We start from the raw sequence: 22,105 nt of genomic DNA on the forward strand, positions 1-22,105 counted from the left end.
AACTGTGTTCATCACAGGGCTAGAAAATTAATTGTGTGCAAAAGCTAATAATTTATTCCCACGAAAGTTCTGTAGTTTGAAAATTAGAGAAAGGATGAAAGGACTCATTCTGTTTCTCTGCAGTTGCTCTTATGGTAGAAATGAAATGTGGTATTGAAAAACTTTCAATGATTTGAGCAAAAGTTTGGGTTTACTTTATATATATTTGAGTTTGCACTTCTCAGCAATGTACATGATTAGTCATATTGCTAAACATAAGTTTTTTAAGTTTCATCCCAGTACTTACTACAAGAGAAAAGTGTTTCTGTTTTGCTTTTACGTTATTTCTGTTTTGTGATCATTTGAGTTGTTTCAGAAGTAACTAAAACCTGTGAATAGAAGGTTGCAGATATAACATCTAGCAAAGGAGAAACTCAGTTTATAACTTTTAGTAGTAATTGTTGTGTGGACCTGGAATATTCTACTGATTATTTCTTCAAGTGACAGTGAATGCATAAATTTGGCAAATTGATGAGCTTATTTAAGAAAGATATTTACCTGTGAATGCTCATTTATACAGTAACATCATGGATTACACACAATTGCACACAAATGAGATATTTCACAATATGCCACATCTGATGATGGTAAAGGAGTCCTTTTAGAAGCTGGTTGCTAAAAATACTTACTTTATTCCCAGGAAAAAAAATCTTTTAAACTGTTTTTTGTTGTTGTTGTTTTGGGGTTTTTTTAATCACAAGCATGAAATATAAATTTATCCTCAATACAGATGTTTTGGAATATAATGCAGAGTCTAGCAAATATATTTTGTTTCTGCTCTTTCTTGGCTCCTTAGATTAGTTCAGATACCAAAAAGAAATCTTCAAAGCCCATCTAATAAAAGAGAATTTTTGTAGCGGTAAATGTGCCAGAATGGAGGAAAAAATGATATTGTCAGTGTCATCTGCATGCTCTGAACCTGCTCTCTGCTGTGTTTGGGAAGAGCATAATGGGATGAGAAATGACGAAATATTACTACAGCTTTTGAAAAGTGGCCCAGTCTGCACGCCACAGACTAAACTTCGTGGCACTGAAATAAGACAAATTCCCTTCATGTGAGGAAACCTTCCAGCGACAGGTCTGGAATAGCAGCTGCTTGTTGCTGAAAATGCATCCCCTTCAGGAAGGATGTAGGCACCTTCCTGAGCATCTTTCCATTGCAGATTGTGCGTGGAGCAACACTGGTTGACAGAAGCTCAAATTTAACCCATTGTTGCTACTCAGGCAGGCCCTTGGCTCACTTTACAAGTGAATATACTGTTTTATACAAAATAGAAGGCTTAAGACATCGAAATCTCATAGACAGATTTTTTTTAGTCTCAAACCCCAGCAATTGACCACTTAAGTGTCAGTGGTAATAAGAGAAACAGAAGTACTTACTCAGGGTGATGGTATCTCTATGAAAACACAGTTAGAAAGTGTGCCATTCTCGCCAAAATGCTGGACAGATGAAGGAGGAGGGAACAAAACAACAGAGAATAGGGAGTGGGTGTTCAGATGGGTTTTGCTCTCAGCCAGGATTTAACCCATCACACCTCACCTCTGTTTTGCTCCACGAGTTCTTAGGTGACATATCTAATTAGAAATTTCAGTGATACTGTTGCCAAGGTGAGAGAGGAGCTGTCCAATCCTTCTGTTCCCAGCAGAGTCAGATTGCACAGATTATCTGGGTCCTCTACAAAGATGAAGGCTCCATAACCAGTCTGGGAAACCTGTCACAGTGCTCATTCACCCTCACAGTGCAAATATTTTCCTAAAGTTTAAATTATATTTCATATATTTCTGTTTGAGCCTATTGCCTCTTGTTCTGTCACTGGGCACCACTAGAAAAAAAAAAATCTGTCTTTTTTTACCTCACATCCATCAGTTATTTCATGATGTTGATGGATCCCCACTGAGCCTTCTCTTCTGCCTGCGCAGCCCCTGCTTCCTCACCCTCTCTTTGTAGAAGAGAGCCCTTGATGGCCTTTGTGGCCCTTTGCTGGGTAAACCAAGTTTATTCCTGTGTTCTCACATTGTTCTTGCACTGGGGAGCCCAGCATGTGGGAGCAGTGCTCCAGATGAATCTCAGCAGCGCTGAGTAGAGTGGAAGAATCACATCTCTCAACCTTTCTGCAACATTTTACCACCATCTCTCACATCTCTCAACCATTCTGCGACATTTTACCACCAGCAACCAGAGTTGGGCTTTTTTTTTTTTGCCACAAGATCACATTGCTGACCCATGTGCAACTTGCTGAGTATCAGGATGCCCAGATCTCTCTCTGCCAAGCTGCTATCCAGCTGGTCAAGCCCTAGCTCGTCCTGATGTGAGGGTTTATTCCTCCCCAGGTGCGGGATTTGGCATTCTTTAGGAGGTTCTTGTCAATGCATTTCTCCAGTTTGTCGGCATCCCTCTGATCGGAAGCACACGCATCTGGTTGATCAACCACTCCTCCCTGCTTCCTATCATTTGCAATTTGCATAAATGTGCCACAAATTACCTTGCTGCATTTGAGCTGATGCTTTCTGTGCATTTCCCATAGTAACCCCAGAGCATGAAGATCTGACATGCGTTGTTCCTGGGCTTTACAGTGCAAATGTTTCACTTGTATCATTCTCGTCTTAAATCCCCAAAACAGGAGGTGTGGAGGAAATAATGAAAGAACTGGTTTCATGGAAAGTGTTATAATACATTTCACTGTGCAAGATATTTCTTTAATTTTTGTGATAACATCTACATATTACTCCTGTGCTGTTCAGTGTATTATTGGAGGTAAATATGTGGAAATTAAAATGAAAACTTTTTTTTTTTTTAAGTCCTCTCATAATGAACACCACTTGAGGCAGATTGTTTTCTCTCCTAGTCCAAGAGTGTCCTCTGTGTGTCTGCTAGGGAAGGAGGAGAAATTTAGGGAATGCACCTCTACGGAAAAAGAACTGGGTCAGCTAAGTGTAAGGCTATAGTTTTAAAAGTGTAGTCAGGAGCAGCAACTAAAAAAGCTGCAAATCTCAGTAGTCCAGTGAGTATGAAGTGCCTGTAGACCCTAAGCCTTCATGGTGGCAGAGGTGGGAACTTTCAGTGCGCTGTCTGCTGGAAGATGAACACGGCAGGACAAGCTTAGACCCCAAGATGCTATCAGGTTAATAATTTTTTTCTTTTCATGTAGTATGACACTTAGAGATTCGGGGCACCAATGTTCTTTAGGTGTGATAGATAGAAGTGTTACAGTGATTAATGTAAAGCTTGCAGTAGTGGTTTTTCCTACAAGTGCTATCATAAAGAGACTGTACTAAAAGGATAGTTAGTGGCTGTTCTTACAAATGGATGCACGTCCAGTGGGAAAATACATCATGAACATAGTAACCATGTCTAACAGCAGGTTATGTAGTGAAAGGTATCCTCCCAGGGAAGTCATCTTTTCTTTTATGTTTTTTTTAAATAAGAATAGGGTTGAAAATTACTCTGGCACAGCAAAACAAATTTATAAGAGATTGTCTCCTTTCTATAAGTTTGCATCTGTTTTTATTCGGGCAGTCTTTCAGTACAGCCTTATTAGTGAATGTAATGGTGTGTTTGTGGAAACAAATACTGCTATTATGACATGGAAAATAGCAGACATAATAACATTGTCATATTGCATTAGTACACAAGTGTTCTGTGCCAAATTACAGGACAGCTTCAACACTGTCTGTTACCTTAAAGGAATAATGTATTGGTGTGTAGTCATGATAACACTGTGTCAACACTGGCACTAAAATCCACTTCTGAAGGGTTAGTGCTTCACCATACAGTCTCTCCTGGCTAGAAATTCAACATTCTCAGTCACTGTAAGCATAAAACTCTTTTTAAAAGGTTCTTTTATTTTTATTGTTTATCAAGAAAAAACCAAAAGCCCTAATTTAAATGGAGAACTCTGTCAGCATTATAAACATGGCTTCACAAAAAACATTTAATTTTCTTTTATATTTGTTTTTATTACAGATATACCTTTCAGCTAAGACTTTACCTGTCTTTGCCAGATTAAACTCCAAGTGTGTCTTGGCTTTCATAGTCCCCTTTTCTGCACTGGGGGCTGAAACTTGTATGTTTCCAGCAAAACAAATCTAATTATTTCACATTGAACACATTGAATGGTGGTTAATTCTGACTGTTGCTGAGGATATTAGGAACAAGATGCTGTAAAAATACTTTAGTTAAAGTTGATGAGAGAATTCAATATTAGAGAATTTGACATAATAACAATTTGAGACAGAACTGAATTCTCTCTTCATTGTAGTGTTTGGAGAGTGTGTTAAGTAATACTGAGGTACAATTTGAACCACAAAACTTCTAAATATTGGGTCAGCATTCAGCATTAAATGAGTGACCTTATAAACACCAGTCACCTTCACTGAAGAGCTCAGATCAAAACAAGAACATTTTCACACTGAATGAGACAGGAGTCTTATATTCTGGGAATATGTAATTAGTGAGTATATAATAGCCTAGATGTGAGGCAGGTAGTTCAGTATTGCTCACAGGCATATGTGGATATCATGAGGCTTGCACTGTTTAATGTTTTCAATGTGTGCATACACCTGTGAAAAAAATCACTCGCTATATTTATAGTGTATAAAAAAATGACAGTGTTTATTATTTTCTCTTGTGTTTGCCACAGAATTTTTGCAATCTTGTGAGCTCTTGTATGGTGTTGAGAATTTGGTAGTCATTTGCCTCTGACAATGTCTTCCTTCTCCTGGATTGCAAATCAGGGTGATGCTCACTTTGTATTATCAGTCTGCTATAGCACAAAGGATGGATTTAAATCATTTTGCTGCATATATTTCCTTCTCATTTATCAATAGATTTAACTGTTATGGATAGTGCATCTTTTGGACCTTTTGACCCCTAGAATGTGAGATCTATCTTAATGCTAGTTTTGTGAGCAGGATATATACAAAATAAAGAAGCTTAATTAATCCAGTGACCAAAAGCTAAACTAGCCATAATGTCCACTCTCAGTAGTACTTTCCAAAATAATATTATCTATTCCTGGCTAAGACTTTGTAGTCCTAGCTACCAATAAACACATAACCTACTATTGAGAAAAGGGATAGGAAATTCCTCAAGTGTACTTTAAAACACATTTGATTTTCATATCCAGTAGCCGAGAATGGAAAAGATTTGTCCCTGATAACACACCAGTCTAAATGCTTCATATGATTATTTTGCCACTGAGGCCCACTTTACACATGAGAAATAAATATAGCTGTGCCCAAAATTACAGTGCAGGGCAAGATGGTGGAATGAACTAATTGAAGAAATCTCAATTTGCTCAGCTTATCTTTTGTGATATCTCACTACCATAAACATCTGGAATTTCTGATGACAAATATCAGTGGTCTAATTTGTATAAAGTTCAAAGGAAGTAGGACTTTACACATATCTTGAAAATGCAGAGAAGTTGAGGTGTTTGGGAGAATTGTAAAAGGTGCAAGGAAAGTGTTTCCTGTGGCTGTCCACCAAAATTACTTTTTTTGTTGTTGTTTTTTATTAGAAACCTAATCAGGATGGATTTCACCTTGAGCTGTTGGGCCCCTGTGCTATTATATGGCAGCACATGGTGCTTCAGGGAGAACTACAGAGATTGATGCAGAGATGACAACATTTTTTCAAGCCTTTATTGTCCCAAATGTTAGGTTTTTTTTCCTCCACTCTTTTATGTGGGTCTTGCAGTATGTAAGTTTGGAAGTATGTAAATTTTAGTTTTTTGCTAAGATATATCAGTCTGTTAATTATGTAAATGAACAGGCAAGGTTTCCTTGACAGTTTGAAAACTAGTTTAAGGATTTTTTTTCTTGTTTACATTCAAATTCTGGAGTCAGTTCAATGAGCTATCCATTCCTAAAATAGTTTGGGAATTTCCATTTTCTTAAATCTGTTGCAAGCTACACCTTTAAAAAATGAAAATCAAAATAACAGCAAGTTGTTTGGCAGTCACTGTAGAAACTCTTTTGTGCAAGAATACTTCTACCAAAGAGTAGCAAGTAAAGTATTAAGTGGGATACTTGATGCAGAAAAAGCCAAAAAAGAATTTTCAAAGTAATCAAAATACATTGGTATAGTTGTGCTTGTAGCTTAGAAGCAATTATGCAACATTTCTGGCCTACTCAGGGATTTTTTTTTTATTTCACAATATTAAAAATTGAACATAGTGTCAGAAAATTGCAAGCTTCTCTCTGCCTCTGGAGGAATCAAGGGAGTAATTAAATTGGATTTTGGTATGTCAATAATATCTTTCTCTTATTAATGGCATAATAATTTTGTAAATCAAATCCTAGAAGTGTATCCAGTGTCATAAAGGTGAAAATGATTAAGGGTTAATTAAATATATTCTCATGGAACTAAAATTGTTCTGTTGGGTATCATTACATTCCTTTCTCTAGAACTTTCAATTATTACAATTTAATGGCATATTATGTACAGTTCAGACCTGAAATTTGTGTAGCCAAAAGCTCTTCACAATCATAAGCATACTGGTCGAGTGTGGTCGTCATTACTTCTCACAGATTTCTCTGAACATCCTAACAATATCATATCTTAAAATCAATTTTATGTACCTGGTTGTTTTCTGAGCTAGATTAATCATTCTGCATAGCACAGTTGGAAGTTTTAGCTCTGGAATGATGTCAGTCGTTCATCTCGAGCAAACCCCCCAAAAAGGCAATGAGTAAGTGCTAACTTTTTTAATAGATGACAGCTGCAAGGGTCAAAGATGGTAAGAAAGAGGATGAAAACCTTTCCCAAGCAGAGTCTTCTATAACCCATAGCATGAAAATAGCTCAAAGTGTGTATGGAGAGTTTGGTAATGAATGTCTATTTAATGTGTAAGGTATTTAAGCACAATGGCACAACCGTGCTTCAGAAAGATAAAATTATTCAGTTTTTCTGAAGTCTCTACAACAGGACTGGGGTTGCTAAGGCAACCTGTTCTTCCTCAGCATGTGCTCTGGCTTGACAGCTGCATAGGTGGGTTACATTCAAAGTAACTCCACACATATGAGGCATTCCTGTGCTCATTGCAAAACGAGATTTTGTCAGTCTCTTGACACAGTCTTCCCTGTGCTCATTTTAGCCAGATTCTGCAGAAGACTTAGGCAAAGAAAACCTTTCTGTTAAAAGCAGAATACAGAAAATGCCCTGACTCTGATCTAGGTAAATTGAGGTGTTACAGAGTCCAAAATAAAGGCATGGGAAAGGATGCATTATACAGACATTTTTACAGCTTTCATGATTTTGTTCCCATGCAGCAGAGCAGACATTGCACCTGTTTTGGCCATTTTAGGCCTTCCACTCCACTTGAGCAGCAGTCACTCTAAATGAAATATCCATATTTTTAGCATGTACGTCTATACGGGTGCTTATTCTCTCAAGGTCACCTGCAATGTTTAACATCCTTCAATATTTTATTTAAACTGAGCCTTATGAATCTTGTGTACTGATGTTGTGTTTGGAATTCTTCATAGCCATTTTCTGATCAGGCTTTCTAGGATATTATGAAAGAAGGTAACAGAGTCAGTAATAACAGTATGAAAAAAATACAGATGGAAGCAATGCTCCTAGGACTGAAGGAATCTTATGAGGTTTTTTTTGTGTCTGGTTGCTTGATGAGGGCAACTGCAAAATGAAGTCCCAGCCTGGGGAAAACCACTCTGTATTGAAAGCACTCAGTACACAGGCTGGGTACTGGAAAGCTGGAAATGTAGAAAAGAGGGAGAAGAACAGCTAAAGTGAAGCTGTTTGGTGCCCACAAACCCAATTAAAAGTCTGTGTTAAGGATGCATGTCAATTTTGTGGTAATTCTCGAGGAATGATCATGCTGCTAAGCTTTATGTTATCACTCTCCTTTAATGAAGCCACACTTTGAATTAAAAGCAGACATATTCAGAAGCACATCATTTCACTGTAAACATCCACACACTAAAAGACACTTAAAATGTATGATATGCAATATTCAATGTCAAAGTGCATTAATATTTACAGATACCATTTGCAAATCGTCTCAAAATCAGAGTCTGTCTTGCCATATAAGGGAGTTCTCACTACAGAATGTTTTGATGTTTTAAAATTCTCTCTCTCTTTTAAATACTGTGAATCTTAAGAAAACTTCTAATCAGGTCAATGGTCTGATATTTAGACAAGATAGATGCCTTCTAGCAGCGAACTGAAATTCAGATACAATTTGAGTCTCAAATCACCAGGGAATGACTTGATTCAAATATGTGGATATCCAAAGTCATATAGAGGGTCATGGAATTTTCCCTCTCCTTCAAGTATTAAACCCGATCTTGAAAGTAAACCCAGAAATTTTGAAATTACTTGAAATTCTTTCTACTCTCTTTTTTTTTTTTTTTTCCCCTCTTTATTCCATCTTCTGGTTCACCAAAACATGTTAGCTTGGCCTTAGGTTGATTGTGGTCATGAATTTTCCTCTGATCCAGTAGCAAGTGTGGCTCCTCAGCTATATTTTGATTTAGTGCTGAGCTCCAGTCTTTCTTCTTTCATTCAGCCTTGTCTTTTTTTCCCTGCTAAAAGGATGGGGACACATTTTAATAGGTTTCCTTTTGTAAACCCTGGGGGGAAGTCTTCATAGGAGGAAATATTCAAAATGATAGTATCTCTGTAATTGAAAGCACTACCAGGAATAAATGAAAAATGTTTCCAAATTAGCTGGACCAATAGTGGCATGTCAGATAAAGTTCAGATACTTTCAGAACTGAGTAGATTAAATTTCTGTACAACTGAGGCCTGAACAGTTTTTAAAATCATAATTTGGGAGACATGTTAAAGAGCAAACATAATCCTATTTCCCCCTGAAATTCTACCCCAAAGATTTTCTCTTTCTTGCCTCTACCTGTTACCAGCCTGTAACACTAGTGACATTTAATTTGAGCTACTTAAAGCAGCTTTACTGGGATGACAAGAAACTTCAAAGAAAGCTTGTGTGACGCCAACAAATGCACAGGGCCAAGAGATGATATTTTCTCCGAAGATTAACCTTTTCCTGTGTATGATACTGTACACCAGGCAACAGAGAAAAGCTGATTCATAAAACCGTAACAAAAATGCAGTGTATTGTAGTTTCAGATACGTAGAAAAGATATTTCTTTTGGCTTTTTCTGCACTGCATGAGTTTTTTAATTGTTTGATCAGACGATAAATAAAATGTCTAAGGAATTGCTTCAGCTTGTTTCTTAGCCCAGTTTTCTAGGAAGAATGAAGTCAGGGTTAAGGTTATGGTTATGTTGTAAAAAATACTATTGAATTTAAGTAATCTGGAAAATCTCAGTTTTGAAAGTCAGAATGGATGGGTCTTTACATTTAGAGCATGAACATCATCTTAAGTAGAAACATTAAAAACCCCTAGCTCCCTTATAATGAAACCCTATATAGAAGCTCTCTAAGAGTAGGAATTATAAATTTTTTGGGGTTTTTTTTCCAGTTTATATAAACTTTTTTCCCATGTACCTTCCAAAATGATGTTGTTGGTGGACATGTAATGGCAAAGATATTTTTAAGTCACATCGTGTAATTCAGCCTCACCAGCACAACTGTAGTGGCTTGAGGGGGGGCAAGTTTGGAGGAAATTTCAGACCTGCAAACTTCTTAGGCCAGCTCTGAATCCTAAGCCAAGTTCTTGGCGAGCTACATCTTTTGCTTGATATGCCAGAAGTAATTAGTATGGAGAGGGCATGCTGGGAACAGAGGTTAATATTTCTCAGTTTGTGCCATACTAAGATATTGATGTGTAAATATTGGTGGAGTTGTGTGTTAAACAGCTTTTAAAACCGGAAGGCTTAAGCAGGAAGGAGTAAGAATGTGGAAGGCTGTAGGGAATCATAGCATGGTGTACAGGTGTTGGCATTTGTACAGCCTTAGCTGATAAATTTTGGGCAATTCTGGGTAGTTTGAAACAAAGTTCTAAGTGATCTTAAGTATTAAGTATTAAGCCTTCCAATTCTTTTGAGTAATAGAAAGTGTGGGGAAGGAACTCCATAGGATAACTCTACACAAGCCCTTGTACATGCTTAGGTTTATTTAAACTGAAATATGGACCAGTGAGAAGCACCTATGCATTGGTAAACACTATTCCCTCATGTGAATTTTCTGAAATTAATTCTAATATGTATGTTTATGCGAGTTAAAATATGAAAAACTTACAGAATTATAAAAGTTGTCTCATATGAAGACAAAAGCCTCTAGATTAATATACTCTCAGAGATAATTAAAATCATTCCTTCATTGTTAAATGATTCTGAATAAATCTTTTTTTCATCACTCTGTTAGAATATAGCTGCTTGGTTTGGGGTTTTTGGTTTGTTTTTTTTTTTTTTTTTTTTTTTTTTTTTTTTTTTTTTTTTTTTTTTTTTTTGTTTGTTTGTTTTTTGTTTTGCTTTGTTTTTTATAAAAAAAGGGAGGGGTCCAATAACCCCAATAACCAATGGCCAAGTAACAACATTTGAAAAAAAATTTTTCTGACTTAAGATGTCTTCCTAATGTGAAATTCTTATCTGAGTTTCTGGGATTGTTGACAGTGTGAACAATTTCTCTATTTTCTTTTTCCTGCTTCAGGATGAAAAAGCTATAAATCCAAAGGTGAGGTTTAATACGAGTTGCACTTTGCACGTGTTCAGTTGTGTGAAAATCCAGGCATTTCATTAGATTGGCTTGTTTGGCTTGGAAGAGCCTTCATCACTGTGGGCAAGTCAGATTGATAAAAGGAGTAATGCACAGCCCAGAAGTCCCTGAAAACCTTCAGGATTTAAGCTTCATCTGCTTTTTAATCCTAACATCCTTGATTATTCCATGGGATGGTGTGGTTTGGCTCCTCGAGCTGGCAGGTGGCAGCGGTCCCGTGATTGCATCTCGGCTCTGTGTTGCCAAGGCACAAAGGAGAGCCATGGTAATCCACTCCACTGGGGTTGCAGAAGTCACTGCATATTGCCTGTGCTTTTAGTACCCTAAATCCTATCCTGACATCCTACATCTCCTTAAGTTTTATACATATATGTTTAACACTTGAAGAAAGTAGCATGAAATAATAATTGGGCTTCATATGCTACTCTGCCACAGAGGGCAACAAAAATGTCTAATGATCATGAAGAATAAATGGTCCTGTCCAGGCTGCCTCTTTTTTCTTTTATTTTTTTTTCTTTTATTTTTTGCCAAGTCTTAGCTATTTAATATATGTAAATTATTTAACCTACACTTGTCCTTAAAATATGATTGTGTCATCATTTATGTTCACTTTAAATCAGCTTTTAAAAGGAAAAGATTTAAAGATTTGCAATGACATTTATTTCTACTGCCATCTGTGCTCCAAAACTTCTATTTATTAGTATATTTATTCCATTTAGATATAATGTGATTTATCTCTTCCCTCATCTTAGTAAACATTTAGGTTGTAATTCTGTAGTTATTTATGACTGGACTTGAGGCTGTTTTCAAGCACTTTAAAACCTTTATTATTTTTTCTTCTTGGAGTGGCATAAAAAGGCCTTAAGTCAAAATCCAGTATATCTCAAGGAAGCCAGAGTAATTACCTTAAGAAGATAGAATGCAATAACATTGGCAGAACAGGAAATATCCCCTCTGCCCCTGGCCTCCAGGACAGCAAAACAGTTCAAGGACAGTGTGGACTCAAAAAGGAGATTTAAAGTTTTTTTCTGGCTCTGACTTTGTAAACCTGGGTCATTACTGGGATTCTCAGGTATGCTGCTGCTCACCACCCACAATGGCTCTTCTGCCATCCTGCACAGGCAGGATGAGTTTGGGACTCATTCCTGGAGGACATGAGTGAGACAGAAATATACTCTTTTTCTGATCTGTTGTTGTGTTGCATACAGAAAGTAATATCCAGCAGATTGAAGAGTATAACTTTTAAAGGAAAACATGTCAGACATGTAGAGGATATGTAAGCATTAACATAACAATGGACACTTTTGTCTACTCCAAGCTAGTAACAATAATTCATATCTTTTTGAGAAAAATACCAAGTATATAATAATATTTGAGGTCTGAGTTCATTAGTGATAGATACACTTGGAAATGGTGATAATAACAAAATATTTATTCATCTTCAATGTCTATTTTTATGTGCACTTTTTTCTGTACCATGATGTCTGTTCATTTTAATGTTTGGAAGAGAGATCAATGAATTTATTTATGAGAACATATTTATCAATTCTGTAGATGGCAAAATAAGCAAGCAATAATACTGTGGCTATCATGATTAATCATCACCTCTGAAAATTCTTTCCATTCAGTGCTGATATTTGCCCTGTGTTTATGCTGGGATTAGTCAATTGTAAGGGTCAGATTGGAAGCAATTTCTTTGCTGATTTTAAAAGGAGGAAATAATTTTTTTCTACCTATCTGAGTGTCAGTTTGCCTTGAGTAAGCTAAAATGCTCCAGAATGGAGACTAGCAATTATTGCAAATTGCAACTCAAATGTCATGCTATGATATCAATATTCCTGGCATGGATAGGCATATATATATATTTTATTTTTTTGTTGTTTTTCACATTTTTGACACATGATGTTCAATTTCATGTGTTTAAATTGGGAGAGATTAATTTGGTGATCAATTGGATGTAGTAAAAACTCTTCCTGATATTACATTTTCTTCATTTTTATCTTTTCTTAAATATTTCCAACTCTCCTTTTCTTTTTGGCATCCTTCAGTAACTTTGTTCAGGGGTTAAATACCGCCATGATGGAATTTTTTGATAAAACTGTGTTAAATTCATTGGAACCAAGGTGGATTTCTAAGAGGCAGCTATCTTTGTAGACAGCCACAAGTTCTATCTCTGCCTAATGAGATCCAGGCCCTCATGGCTCTGAAATGCTCAGTTTTCTGTGCTGAATGTGCAGAGCCTGTGCCTGACTGGGGATCTGCTGTGTAGCTGTATAAACCATGCTGTGGCATAGGGCCATTATTAAATTTACTGTACGCTCCTGTGGTTCCTGGCAGCGCAGCCTCGTCTGCTGAGATGCTATTGAAATCAGCTCCTCAGGCAAAACATCCATTAAACTTTCTTCTTGAAAGGAAAAAAATCTTCTGCTAATTTGCTGCAATTTATGTTTGCTTTGTGATTCTGCAGCCGAGCCTGTCAATGAAACTGTGCTAATCATTAGGAAGCTGGTGCCTGTATGCATTCAGACATCCTACAACTACCACTCCTTAACTACAACAATATTCCACAAGGCTTTGGTTTTATTTTTCTAGCATGGTTAGAGCCTTATGGCATATGATTTTGCAATTTTTTTTTTGCACCATAAAAATCCTTGAGTGTTTTGTTTGCTGAAATAACTGTGCTTACAGTACTGTACTTTTTCCTTTTATATAGTGTAGTTTAATGATAGAAAATGGGTGTCTCACAGATAAAATTACGTACTGCTGCTATTATGTCCTGTCTCTAAGGCTTAAGCCCTGTAATCTTTTAAAAATTGATCATTAGTTGCTTACCTTCCCTAATGTTACTGTTGACTAAAAATTTGGAAAACACTTAAATTATAAGGAAAAGAAAAAATAATAGGAGATGGTGGGTAGCACTTTGTGGGAAAGCCATTAGAAATAGAGAGTGGGTAGGAGAAGCATTTCTTATAAAAGGTTTCAAGACCCCAGAAATCTAAGATGAAAAAAAAAAATTAACTGTGTTAACATACTGGATTGATTTTTTTTTTTTTAATTTTTTTATTCTGGAGACATAGAGAGGTTTGTGGACCCTCTGTGAACCTGATCATCTCATTCACCTCATGCAAAAAGCTGAAGCTCCATTGAGATTTTGAGTAAGCGGTTTCCATTTCATTGGACTCTTTTTCATACTTGAAATCTGTGGTTGTGTTACCCACCTGACAAGCTTAATACTACAAAATTAATCCAAAACTACTCTAATTTCCATTCTGGAGAAAGTGAACAATTCAAGAGAGCAGTGCTTTCTATTGATATTTTAGGATTAGTTTGGCAATAGGTAAATCTTCCCCTCACTCTTGCAAGTGCAGCAATGTGTTTATATTGGTCACATGTTTGTTCAAACAGAATTTTCAGGTGACTTGATTGTTCAAATTCATATCAGTATCTAGGATTTGGTCTAGTGTTTGAGTCTGCAACAAGGTGAGCTATCATGTACGTGTTAAGAGTTTGTGTAACTCATATCCTGCTCTTTCCCTACTTGTTTCTAAATCCTAGAAAGAGGCTGAGAGTAACTTGTGCTGTCTGAGGCAAGGAAATTTTACCTAATAAATTAGCAATTATCTCACTAAGCCATTTCAGTCTCTCTCACAACATGCTCTATTTTATGTTATTCTGCTGTGATTTTTTTTTTCTCATTTTGATCTTAGTGTCATGATTAGATCAGAGGTTTTGGTATGCTGGGATAAACTCATGATCCAACTCATTCACTTTTTGCTATTTGTGAGACCAGATGTTTCTGGTGAGTGCTGGAATGGTTGAGCTCATCATTAGGAAACATTGACATTTAAACCCTCTTTTTACCTTTATTCCTGGGCAAACTCTTGTTTCTTAACCAGTGAGATCTCTAAAGACATATATGAAAGTGAAGGGTATGTAGTATCACATATTCTGATCTCACATTTTGGTGAGGGGAAAGGTGGAGGTGTACTGCTATGTTTTACAGCCTTATCAGAATAATGCCAAACCTTCATGTTGTTTAATCTCTGTTTAAAACTTCCATTAATCCTGGGTTTAAGTTTCTAGTGTACAAAATTTGATGCATGTGATGCCACAAAATTTCTGGATATTTTAATTAAATGCCATTTCTCTTAAGCATTTTAAGATTTAGCAGTGTTGACTCTGTGCTGAAATTTCATTTTGCTTAGAATTCAGTAGCTATGATTATCAGGGTACAATTGCAGCCTTAGTGCTCTCTGGTAAGGATGGGAAAATTGCTTAGACTGAAACGATTTGCAAATTTCTGCACATCAAGGGGTTGCCTGCCAAGATTCTGCTTTTCACAAATGTGAATCTCTCACAGTGGGAACACACATGGGCAATTGCTCTCCAAGAGATGCTTTATTCTCAAATTTGCTTTCCCTAGCTTGAGGCAGTTGCATGTCATCTCCAGGTGCCTGTTGTGGGCAGCTCCATCTGACCATCTAGAGCATCGTTTTTAGGTAATTTTGCATCCTTGTGAAACTTGTTAAAAATCCATTTCAGAGACACATTCTGTGCTTTCCAGGTAGCACAGCTTGCTGAGCTGGCAAGGAAGAGCATGTTTGTATGTATCTCTAAAAGATGGATTGGAAATAACTGAAAGACTAAAACAGCAGGATGCTGGAGAAGAACGGAGATGACTCTGTATGTGTGGTATCCCTACCTAGAGACAGGTGACTTTCAGGGAGATCAAAAGATGCTGTTGATCTCAGGAAGCCTTCTGTAAACTGAGGGGAGAATATAAATTTAAAAGTGCAGACGTGTGCTCTGATGTGAGGTGACTGAAACCCGCCTTCAGCCCTTTGTAATTTAAGGCTCATGACCTGTGGAGCACATTTTCCCATGGCTGCATTCACAAGAGAGAAAGAATAACTCATTTTTCTCCCTTTTATCCTTCCTTTCTTCCACTTAGTTTAAAAAAAGGAACAACAAGATAAACAGCTGAGCAAACCCCCCACACTGCTCTCTATATTATGGTTATCTTCTGGGCCTAAATGTTAAAGTTGGAGGTGATAAATTTGAGAGTGATCTAGGGGAAAAAGAAAAAAAACCCAAACCATTGCAATGATGACCTTCTGGAGTGTATAGGAAACATCAACCAAGACACACACCCCAAAAGGTCATTGCCACAAAAAGGAGCCAAATTCCATATTTTAAAAGATTCCACAGAGGGCAAATTCTATAAAAATCAATAAATTTGCTTCCATGTCAAATCATCATTCTGATCATATAAATACTAAGATAATGTGTCTTGGTTTTATGTTGTCTAATAGCACTAGGGCAGCACTTGTTGCTGCTGTTTCTTCTGACTTCATTGCCACCATGTGCCATTGCTACTTGGGTTTAGAACTAGAGGAAATGTGAATTTACCCACCTGAGTGTGACCTCTTAGTACAAATTAGTGCTAGAGGTAGGGTTTTTTTCAGACCATTCTGCAGAAAACATGAAGCTGACAATGGCTTCTAAGTAGCAGATGAAGAGTAAATAAAGAAGGTATTTTAGGGACTGGTATAACAAACCAGAGAACACAAAGCTGAGGTGGCTGGACATGCACAAGCCCTTTTTTATTCCAGGGACACATAGCTGATGACTTACAACTATGTCCATATTGCCTTAGGGAAAAACAGGCAGACAGAGAAAGTCTCGAGTGGCCAGCAGGAAGGATTGTGATGGGTGTCCCCTGTGGAGCATCCCTTCCTGGGCAGCCTGTTCCAGGCAGCAGGGAATCACGTAATGTTGACAACTATGATCATCTTTTCCCTCAGTGAGATGACATCTGTCATCAATGCCTGTCATCGATACCTGCCAGTCATCAATACCTGTCATCAGCCTGCTGGTTTTTGGATGATACTGCCATTTTGACTCTGATTGAATTTGGCTTAATTACAGTGTCAGTGTTGCACACCAATTGACTGTTCAACCCTGTGCACACCTGTTTTTTCCAGCTTTCATCAAGTATTAGGAGGAATGTTATTTACTTACCTTCCTATCACAGATGTAATAGTCTGGAATCTCACAGGAGAGTGTGGTGGTGTCTTTCTTCAAAGCATTTGTGTGAAGTTCTGAAGTGTAACTCCCCAGATCCACAATATTCATAAGCAATAATTTTTATGAAAATGAAAAAAAGTTTAAATCCTTAATCTACTTTCTGTTTCCTTTTGTAGATAGGAATGAGATAAGACAAATGGGAAAACAAATCTGTGTAGAAAATGTGAGAAGACTCTTGCAAACACTCAAATTACTCAAAATCACTTGTCACTCAAAATAAGAATTTTCCATTTAGAGAAAGCATCAGTCTGAGCAAGAAATTACTGTAATTAAAGATAAACATGTGTGAGGTATTTCTCAGTGCAAAATTAATGAAGTTTGTTCTGAAACAACTTTGCCATAGAAAAATGATATCGAAAAACAATATCAAAAACCAAGACAAACCTGCAAACACAATTATATTTGGAAACTCTTGAGGCATTCCCTTTCACTGTGTAGTACAGTTTTTTCAGGTTTCCTTTCAGGTTGTTAATTAGCTGCTGACTGGGCTAAGAAATTAGCGCCTAAATTCTTTTTTTTTTTTTTAATGGGGGTTTAAAGAAAGAGTTAATCTAAACTGACAAGCCCACAGCCAGCAAACTTGGAGAAAATTTGGAGCTCAGACCACAGCTGATGCACAAACATTCTAATCTTAGGTATGCAACATCTAGCAGCACGAACTCAATAATTCTATGGTGAGTATCTTCCATGGTACTTAATTTGCGTGTGAGAAAAATCTGCATAGGAAAAAGTAATGGACACTGCAAGTTTGATGGGTTTCTGTTCCCAAGGTTCTTTGGATCCCAAACTCTTCTGCTTGAAGTTGTGCTTAACTCACTCAAATGAGTTTCTTTGTGACTGTAATCAAAGCAGAAATGTGCAAGTCCCAGCCCCGTGGCATAAATGTTTTCTTTTGACCAGTTAGTTTTCAGGTAACCTCAGCTGCTCTCCAGGTTACAGTCATCTGCTGAATTGGGACTGCTTCTTGGATGAGCTGTCTAGTGCATTTTGGTTTTTGTCAAGTTTAATTAATTCATTCATTAATTGCAGAGAGAAAAAGCCAACCTGTATCTTAAGCAATCTTACATCATTGTCTTCCTTTCTTTATAATCTTAATGAAACAACTTGTATCTTGAATGACTCTGCTAAATTGGCATCTGTAGCTAGCTGTGAAAATATATTTTTTAATTAAAAATAGGGGGTCACAATTTCACTTTGCTCAGAAATATTTTTTTAAACCTTGTTCTTTCTAAAATCCAACTATTGCATAATGGACCGTAAGCAGTTCAAGTTGAATTTTTTTTGGTCATGATGATCTAACTGGTGAAAACTTGATTCTGAGCAGCCCAGGAGTTGAACCTCTTTAGTCTGGAGAAGACAAGAAAGAGGGGATCTCATTACTGCATATAAATATCTCAAAGGCAGGTGCAAGGGTCTTTTCACTCATGGCCAGTGACAGGACAAGGCCATAAACTAAAACATGAGAAGTTTTTAAACCTTTAAAACCTCAGCACGAGGAAGAATTTGCCTTGGAAAGTGGCAGAGCACTGGCACAGCTGCCCAGGGAGGCTGTGGAGTCTCCCTCCCTGGAGACATTCAGACCCCACCTGGACATGCTCCTGTGTCACCTGCTCCAGGACACCCTGCCCTGGCAGGGGGTTGGAATGGATGCTCTCCTGAGGCTCCTTCCAACCCTAACAGTTCTGTGATCTAGTGGTTTCTTGGACACACTCAAGTGCATTTTCACTCTGCATTTCATATACTTTTAACCCAGATTCCCTCATTAGTTGTGTTGTAGCAGAAAGCTTTTTTCTTTTCTGTATTTATTATCTATTTAAACTGTGAAGGCAGAATAGCAAAGGCTCAGTTAAACTCCAGCTCTGCCTTTGTAGAAATTCTTCATATTTTTGAGGTCAGAGCTTCTCAGCCTCTATGAAAAGCTATGCCAAAGGAGTGTTAAGAGAATTTTAATTCAGTAACATCTGTAAAACCCTGGATCATAAGGCATCTCAGCATATGCTTAGAACATCTGTCTCAAAATGAGGGCTTGTAAATAGTACAGAGAAAGTTTCTACAGGACAGATTAGAAAACAACATTCTGTGGAGAAAGAAAAGCAGGGATGGGCAAAGGGAAAATAAAGGAAGAAAAAAAGAACAGAAGCATGAGGATTAAAGAGAAAGAAGATAATAGAAGGAGAGTTACTGATAAGGAACAGGTAGCTAAAAACTATTTTTCAGAAAATGAAAATCCTAAAACGGAGCAAAATCTTAAGACAAAATAGTATGAACAGATTAGCCACTTGTTATAATTAAATATTTGCTTTATGTTAGTAAAGGAAATTAAAACAGTTAAAATCATATCATTCAACAGATTATCCTTCATAGTGGTTGACAGTATTTGTTATGCATAGACATATGTTAGTGTTCTTTTGGAAAGATTCAGGAAACAAACGTAGCTTTGGCTTTACTTGGTTGCAGGTAGAAAAACCCTGTGATTTTGGCTTATCCAAATACAAACATTCCAAGCTCTTGAAGTAAATACTAAATCTAAAACTATTATCACCAGGGTTTAAAACAAACAAACAAAAGGATATGGATTGTGTGTGTACAGATTGACATTATAAAGAAATATTTCTTCTGTTCTCAATTTATTCCTCCAGGGAAACATGCTTGAAATGTTTTAATTCCCACCCCTCACCCCCTCCAAATGGCATAGTAACTGTAAGGATAGAAAATATGAAAAGCTTTCTCTAAAACTCGTTACAGAAGATTCAGGCTGAGTGGTCTTTCTGGTTTTCATCCAGCTGTTTCCTCATGATACCTACTCCTTGCAGCATTTATTCTCTTTAAAATTAAAGCAAAGAAAAAGGAGAGTTACAAGTATATTTCTTTGTCAAGGCAAGACAACCCCATTATTTATTAATCTTTATTTCCTCAGTTGCATTTTGAAATACAGCAGATGTAAAGCTGTATTAAATGTTCTACTCCACTACCACTTAGCAGCAAAAAATGAAGGAAAACATCATTTGATCTGCTCTAATAATTTGAAAATTATCTATAATAATAATAGTAATTCCTTTCAATGACTAAATAAATAAAAATGAAATGTCCTAGTCATTAAATATCTATTGGAACATCTGGCACTGTACCATGTTAGCATGGAAAGCCTGCGGTGCATGGAACTTGTCATTCTGTTGTGGGGTTTCCTGATGGCTGGGAATGTGACTTTTTTCTTAGTGCAGGCCAGAACTCATTGTCTAGGGCATAAGGAGTAATGCCAGAAGGAAAAATTCACTCCCAGTGTGATGAAAAGAACAGTGGGGTTGTGGGATTGACTTTTGAAGATCCAGAAGGTGACACTGAACATGTCCGTTGAATGGGAAATTGTATTGGAACCCATTCAGTAGGGAAGCTCTCCTGAAGTGTTTAGTAAGTATAGGGAAAACAAAAATGTGGTCAAGAACAATTAGCTGACTTGTTTGTAGCTTCTGTCTTGTTTTGTACTTGGCAGTACTCCTTTCTGTGTTGTTTTATATCTGTGTGTCTCTGTTATCCTTTGCAAACACTTTGGGTAGAGAGTACAGTATAACGTAGTTGACAGAACATTAATTAGTTATCAACAGGTACTGAGAAATCACAGCTTTCAATATGCTGACTTTTCTAGGTATATATTACTTTATCTAGGTAGATAGGATTTAGAACTAAATAGCAAGACATGAATCAGTGGTGCTAAGTGCTGCCCAGTAAATATCCGTTTACTGGATATTTGATGTTTCAGAAAAGCTCACAGTAATATTAATGATACAAGAGCTTTGTTTTCCAGAACGTAGTCTCTGGTGACAATAGCTGGTTTTTCCTTATAAATAAAAGCTGGTGATTGAATTCAGTAAAAAAAAAAAGGTGATTGTTGCTTTGAGATCAGCTGACTTTTACATGTTCAACACCTTAGTCCAGTTTTTTCCTGGTGAGCATCAACATTTGCTTGCTGTGCAGATTTAACCTTTTCAGCTGGGAAGATTCATGCAGCAGCTACTCCAATATGTATGATACTTCTTGAATTTCATATTTTAGAATGCCAAGGAATTGCATTCCATTCTACAAATATAAATAAAATTTCCTTATCACTGAAATACCTGAAGTTATGTAAGCACATTTCTCTTTTTGAGAATGGTAACTAGATAGTCTAATTTATTTTTTTTTTCTGAAAGATTGTGTTTCTAATTTGTTGGTGGAAAGTTTAGGTGCTCTTACTTAGATCTATAAAAATTGTCTAAACACTAGAATGTATTTTCTGAAAATAAAAGGAAATAATAGCACCTTTTGATCCCTATAGAGGCTTTAGAAGGTATTTGGAACAGTAAAATTTATCTTTCTTATTGTTGCCCAGATAAAACTGCTTGTATTTGTTTCTTAGGACAGAGTATAATTTAAACAGACCAAATATTGTTCTGAACAACAGTAAGAAATGAACAAGAATGAAGCTATTAAAACGTGCTAGATCTGTGGCTACTGTGTTTATGAATACAGACACCAGAATGTTCAAAGGCATAGTGGGTTCCAAGAAGGAGAGTTTTCTTTATAGAGCAGATTTTGTGAGGTGCTGCCATGAAAGCAAATGCCTGTTGCTGGTTGGCATCCCTGTGATAAATTACTCTGGATTACACTTGGACTATACACAGATTTAGGAATTCACCTGCACAGTCACAATTACTGAATAGCCTCTGTGCAGCAAGGAAATCTTTTTTCCATATGTGCTTTGTGTTCTTGACTGCAAGCCCTGAGCTCTGGAATGTTAACTGGTGTAATATCACAGAGTTCTTTGGTGAGGTTCCTAAGTGCACTTTGCTGCACTCAGTGCTCAAACCACTCTTCTGCCTGAGGGCCAGGAGTCAAGCAGTGGTGCACACATTATGGGTTTCTCCTTCAGCCAAAGTGTCAGTGGCAAATGGATTACCTATGCCATAAGTATATTTTGCTTATCACTGTGAAAATCCCACATGTGCTGTAGCTATGGTGCTCAGGGACACCCTGGGATAAAAAGCATTGAATAAATGTAGGGCATTATTGTGAAGTTACATTATCTGAATCCTTTGTCCCATGATTGTTTCCTTTAGACTGTATGGTAACATGTGAGTGGCGGAGAAAAAAAGAAAATCTAAATAAAGCACAAGGACATCCAATCTTCCCTAACAAGAAAAAGAATTGTTAAGGAAATCATAGTGCCGAGGTCTAAATATTTCACAATTAGGCATTCATTTGGAAAGAGCAGCTGCTCTGTGTCCTCCACGTACTATTTTGCTTACATTGTTTACTGATTACAAAACACAGAATATGCTTTTA

General features: G+C 37.0%; 1 protein-coding gene across 10 annotated transcripts in view; it reads left to right on the forward strand.

The window, feature by feature from the left end:
• Positions 1 to 22,105, forward strand: part of NRXN1 (neurexin 1) — a 669,617-nt gene that overhangs the window by 334,855 nt on the left and 312,657 nt on the right. The gene's annotated exons all lie outside the window — the stretch shown is intronic.

Source organism: Pyrgilauda ruficollis, unplaced genomic scaffold, assembly GCF_017590135.1.
Source record: "Pyrgilauda ruficollis isolate IOZ18807 unplaced genomic scaffold, ASM1759013v1 scaffold93, whole genome shotgun sequence".
NCBI classification, from domain to species: Eukaryota; Metazoa; Chordata; class Aves; order Passeriformes; family Passeridae; genus Pyrgilauda; species Pyrgilauda ruficollis.